Genomic DNA, 6,000 nt, shown 5'->3' with positions numbered 1-6,000 from the left:
AGAATGCAGCACAAACTGCTCAGAATGCAGCACAAGCTGCTCAGATGTGACAAGAACGTCACCAGATGCGACGAATCGCCAGAATGCAGCACCCGCTGCTCAGATGTGACAAGAATGTCACCAGATGCGACGAATCGCCAGAATGCAGCACCCGCTGCTCAGATGTGACAAGAATGTCACCAGATGCGACGAATCGCCAGAATGCAGCACCCGCTGCTCAGATGTGACAAATGTCACCAGATGGGTCGAGGGGACGTCTCCCGAGACCCTGCTGGGGTCCTATAGCGCGTCCGCCAGGACTGTGCCAGCCCAGAACCAGAACCTGCAGGCAATTCAGACCAGAAAACACACGGCAATGCCTTACTCACCGGTGGAAGATGTCACTTATGACTCTATGATCAGGTGTCTGGGTGGGCTTGGGGATCCCGGACGAGCCTCCATATGTTGTGCCCAAAGGCTTGAGACCCCACAAGGACCACCAGAGACCACGATCAATGCAAGCAGCAAAGAGTCATTTATTAGCGAGTTCGAACTCGATCCTCTGCGTCCTTAATCAACAACGTTCAACGTTAGGAGAGAGGCCCCGAGCCCTCGTCAGCAGGGTTTTTATAAGGAAAAGCAAGCAGTTTTACAGTGTTCTTCTAATTGGCTAACATTCGAACAGCTAAACCTCCCCTGGTTGGGTCCGGTCAATCTATTTGATTTTCATTGGGTCCGGTCAGAACTGGACGGTCCTAGAGGAAGAAGGGAGGAGGGAAGGGGTGAACTATTCAGGAGCTGAGTCGGGGCTAGGCCCTGCTCTCATCCTTGATGGATAAGGTCTCCAGGCAACTGCACATTCCTCGGACAAATATCTCTTAACAACCTTGGTAAGCACAGGGGCCCAGCAGTCCTGTTTGTCCTTGAGACAGTTAGCAGCACAGATACCACCCTGCTCTCAACAAAGCCACCGCTCCCAGTCTCCAGGCCCAGGCTGGAGCCCGGCTTGTTCCAAGGGGGAGAAAAAGCACACTGGCTTTCTTACTTTACCAACCCCGACTCTAGTCCGAGTGGAGCAGGTTTGGTGCAGTAGTGCAAATCAGGCTGGCTGTACTGTGTGTTTATTTCTGGCATGGCCCTTAACACACCACATCCACCTTGAACACTGATCTTCCCTAGAATGCGGATCACATTTTCTCACTCACCTTTTATATCTAGTTTTCATTTCCCCTCATTCTCTCCACAAAGATTTGCAGCCCCAAAAGTTGCTTGTGTCCAGAATTGGATAACCTATTAACTATTGCAAACCCTGAGTCCATAAATGCATTTCCAAGTCAGGATTCAATGGTTTGAGTAGGGCCCTGTTGCTTCAAATAATGACAGAAACCACAAGGAGGTAACTCTTCATACTCTAATTATTTGGTCCAATTTTCACGACTTTTTAGATGTCACAAATGCCTTCAGAACAAAAATAAACTTATGTCTACCTGATTTGCATAGACATTGAAAAGATGTTTGTCCAAGAATCAACTTTTTTCTTGACCAGAGTCTGAAAGCTGAAATGGAATCTTGAATAATTACGATAAGGTTGAGTTGTGTTTAGAGGATTATTCTGAGGAGTAAATTTCATATGAACCAAAAGAATCATTTCCAACAACATTAACATCAAAAACCATGGTAAATTAATGTTACTGCAATTATTTCTTTACCTGTATGCATCAAGCATCCCATTTAAAATTATTGCTTATTAATTAATTATAATTTCATGTTTAATTATTCAAAGGAAATGCAACAAATCATATAAAACCCATAAAATGTCATTTATAAGATACATATCAGAAAATGTCTGCTAAGTAAATTTCAAATCTCTTATTTGTTAAGCTATTTGAGCACTTACAGGTCAATTCTTGGATCTCATCTTATTTTTCCTAAAAGCAGCATTTATCAGAGTTGCTTGTTTTCTGCTTCTTGGAGAAAAAGTTGGAGTTAGCCTTGTAGAATGCCACTGAGATCCAGTCATTCTCCTGTTTAGAACACTTCTTCGGTAAATAAAATGAGATATATCTAGTCAAGGGAACATTATTTAGTCATAAAAAGGAGCAGAGTACTAACATATGCTACTTGGATGACCCTTTAAATTATTGCAAGTTGAAAGAAAGTAGACATAAAAGATCACACTTTGTTTGCTTCATTTATTTAAAATATCCACAAGAAGCAAATCTATAGAAACAGAAAGTAACTGGGGATTGAGTGACCTGGGGTGATAGCCAAAGGTGTAGGACCATGGAATTATTCTAAAATCAGTTTCCAATAATGGTTGCATAACTTTGCATGTATAACCATTGAATTTTATGCCTTAAATGAGTGGATTATAAGGCATGTGAATTTTATCTCAACAAAACTGTTAAAAGAAAAATGGAAGATATAGCTAAATGCAGTACATGATCCTTGATTGGATCCTGATGAAAGAAAAGGTATAAAATGGCATTATAAAGCTGTTAAATTTTCTAAATCTAGACATGGTCTTTCTTAGTGCAGTTCTAGTAGCCTCAAATAGTAATTATTATATTACACACACTGTGAAATTTGATTTTACCTCTTGTGCAAGCTATTGCATTAAATGATAATAAAAATTTGGATATTCTTTAAAAATGACATTATTATGACAGCAATAAGAACCTGAATATGGACTATATGTTAAAATAATAAAAGACCCTTCTTTGGATCCCCATTTTATTCAGAATAAAAGTTCTTCCTGTGTTTGGAAATCTGACATGATCTTCCCACCCCAACCTCCTTTACCACTCTAACCTAGTCTCCTACTTTCCGTCTTGCTCCTTGCCTCAAGTCACCCTGTCCTCCTTACTCTTGTGGAACAATCTGGGTACACTCCCATCTCAGTTCTTATTCACTAGCTGTTCCCTCCCTGGAAGGAGTTCCACATGACTAACTCCATTCCTCCCCATGCCTTTAATTTGCATCCCAACAAGGCCACCATCTAAGGTTTCTCCTACACATACGCCTTATATCCTCTCTCCCTATTTTGTTATACCTGTTTCTTGCACCAGTACCTGTACTGATTAGCTTTCCATTACTGTAACAAATACATGAAACAATCAGCTTATAAAGAAGAAAGTTTCATTTTGGCTCATGGATTCAGAGGTTTCTGTCCATGGTCAGTTGAACCTATTGTTTTTGGACCTGTTGGTGAGTCAGCACATCATTGTAGGAAGTCTGTGGTGGAGCAAGCCACTCACCCCATGAGAGTTGAAAGTGAGGAAAGTGGGGGAGGGGAGAAGAAAGAGAGAGAGAGAGAGAGAGAGAGAGAGAGAGAGAGACTAACAACCTACAATCCCCTTGAGAGCATGCCACCAATAACCTAAAACTTCCCACTAGGACCCACCTCCTACACCTACCAATAGGACTAAACTGAGAACCAATTCACTGAGGTCTTTGGGGGATATTCCAAATTCAAACTTTAGCATGACCTAACTACCTCCCAAAGAAAGTTCAGTTCTTGACCTGTTGTGTTCATTGCTATAGCCTCGGTGCCTGAAACTGCCTGGCATCTAACAGAACCTCATTAAACCCCTGCCGGATGAATGAAGGATTGGAGTGAATGAATGAACCAATTAAGCCTTGTTAGTTTCAGGGGATATGATGGCAAACAAAACCGATGAAAATCCATGCACTCTTCAAGGGAGACATAATAAATACAAATATGTTAGGTGATAGTACAAGGACAGAAAAAGAAAGGTAAGGGGGATCCAGAAAAGGGGGTGACTCTTTCTACAGGGGCAGGGGAAAACCCCCTTGCAGAAGGTTCTGCAGAAAGAAAAGGAAGCCCAGTGTACAATCCAAGGGATAGGTTTCTGACCTCCCAAACAAAGAACAGAACCAGTGCAAAGTCCAGAGAGGTGAGTCTATTACATCTGTTTGTGAAAGTCCCAGGGGCCATTGCAGTACTACCAGGAGAAGTGAGTTCCTGGAGGGAAGGTGTTGTGAGCCCCAGATACACACAGGACACAGGACACAGAGGCAGGACCCCAGGGTGGTCTTTACTTACTGCTCTCGTATCTGGAGAACATAGCCAAGGACCTGCTTTCAGAGAACTGCAGAGGTGAAGAAACTTTGGAAGCTGGAAGAGAGAAGGGCACTTTGAAGCAGTTGTCCTCTGCTTGAGAGCTTGAGAGCAAATGAAACAGGAAACAGACTGGACTGTCAGTCTGCACTATGAAGTGCCCATTTGAGTTTAGTAGTCATGAACTTAAAGCCAGCCAGTCAGTGTGGCTGTGAATAGTTGTCCAGTCTCAGACAGACTAAGTGATCAGAGCTGAGTCTAACCAGGGCTTGGATTTTGCAGGTGAGTGTGATGGAGGAAAAGAGTGTCAGGGAATGGAAGGTTATGACCATGGATGATGGTGATAAGGGGAGAGGTGAGGACATAAAGGAATGCAAGATGTTGAAAAGATGGCAGGATCCATGGGTCAAAGGTCCTAGTGCAGTTCCTGCATTGGTAGAGTTTGAGGCCATTCCCAAAAGCTGGGGATCAATCTATGAATAGGATACTTGAAACTCACAGTGGCTAGAATTTACTAAGCATTTACCTGGCACAATGCTAAACACTTGAGAGGCATCTTCTGCTTATAGTCTCAGAACCTTCCAGTAAGGTAGACACCATCATCCTCATCGTTAGATGATAGCAGTGCTTATTGAATTAGGGCTTCTATGGGATGATGATGGTAGTGGTAGTGATGATGATATCTAATAATTGGGTTTGCAATTTTTGAGTAATTATTTTAAGCCTTATCCATATATTATTAAATTCTTTATCCTTCAAACAATCCTATAAGGAATTAGAAAACAGGGAGGGCCTAGGGAAGGGAAGGGGAGACTAAGGGAGAGTCATTGGGAGGGAATTAATATAAACAAAGTATGTTATATGCAAGTACAGATATGCCACAATGAAACCCACTATTCTGTATAATTAATATACACTGATAAAAAAAAACATGAGATAGTCACTATTTTCTCTATAGATGCAGAAATCAAAGCACCAACATGTTAAGAGACTTCACCAAGGTCCCACAGCAAGTATCCTGGTGCCTAGAAAGTACTGGATGTGATACCTGGCATCTTGTACATGTCACAAAGGTTACTGATATTCTTCTCTCTGAATGTTTGTAGTGCTGTGCTGAGAATACAATTTCTGTTTCCAAGCCAACATCTTAGGTAGACTCATACCAATAGAATAATTAATGGAATAGTCAGTTTTTGAAAGTGACTACATGATGTCCAGAAAAAAAAAATATTCAATTGCTTTACTTCTGTTAGCAAGTTCTCCACACTGGACATACATCCATTGTCAAATTTCCCACAATGAAGGACTGATTTTGGCTGCATTTCACACAGAACCTAAATAAGTCCTGAGCTAAGCAAAATAGGAATTATTTAATCCTTTTATAAAAAGAAGGTCAGAAATAAGAATTCCAGAGGTGATGAATAATGCGAAGGTGTTAGGTCCAAGGTCTCTGCAATCCCCTTATCTTCTACCTCAATGTTGATTATAAAATGCCTGCTGCAGCTTCAGTCATCCTATCTGCATTCCAGAGAGAAGAAAGGAAAGGGCAAGGCCAAAAGAACTGAATGGCCTGAAGCCCCTGGGAGGAAGATGCCACTCACCATCACCACCTGTGGGCAAGCATTGACCACTACTACAACATCTGCTCACACCTTTTGAGTGAAAACACTCCTGCGGTCTTTACTATTTGAAAGGATGGCTGGGAAATATTATTTTAAATTGTTTAATCTGGACACATTTTCACTCCAACAAATGTCAGTCTGACAAAATGAGGAAGTGAAGGAGAAGGTAAAGGCTGAATGCAGTGGTCCAGCCAGCTAGCCACGGCTTGAAAGCTCATGGCTCAATACTCAGGTTTTTGAAAACTTGTTGTTTAACACATTGGTCACCCGAAATTAGCCAGGTGGGTTTATCTGCAACACAAAAACTGAAGAACACCA

Source organism: Sciurus carolinensis, chromosome 12, assembly GCF_902686445.1.
Source record: "Sciurus carolinensis chromosome 12, mSciCar1.2, whole genome shotgun sequence".
Lineage (NCBI taxonomy): Eukaryota > Metazoa > Chordata > Mammalia > Rodentia > Sciuridae > Sciurus > Sciurus carolinensis.
Note: the sequence above shows the minus strand (reverse complement) of the source record.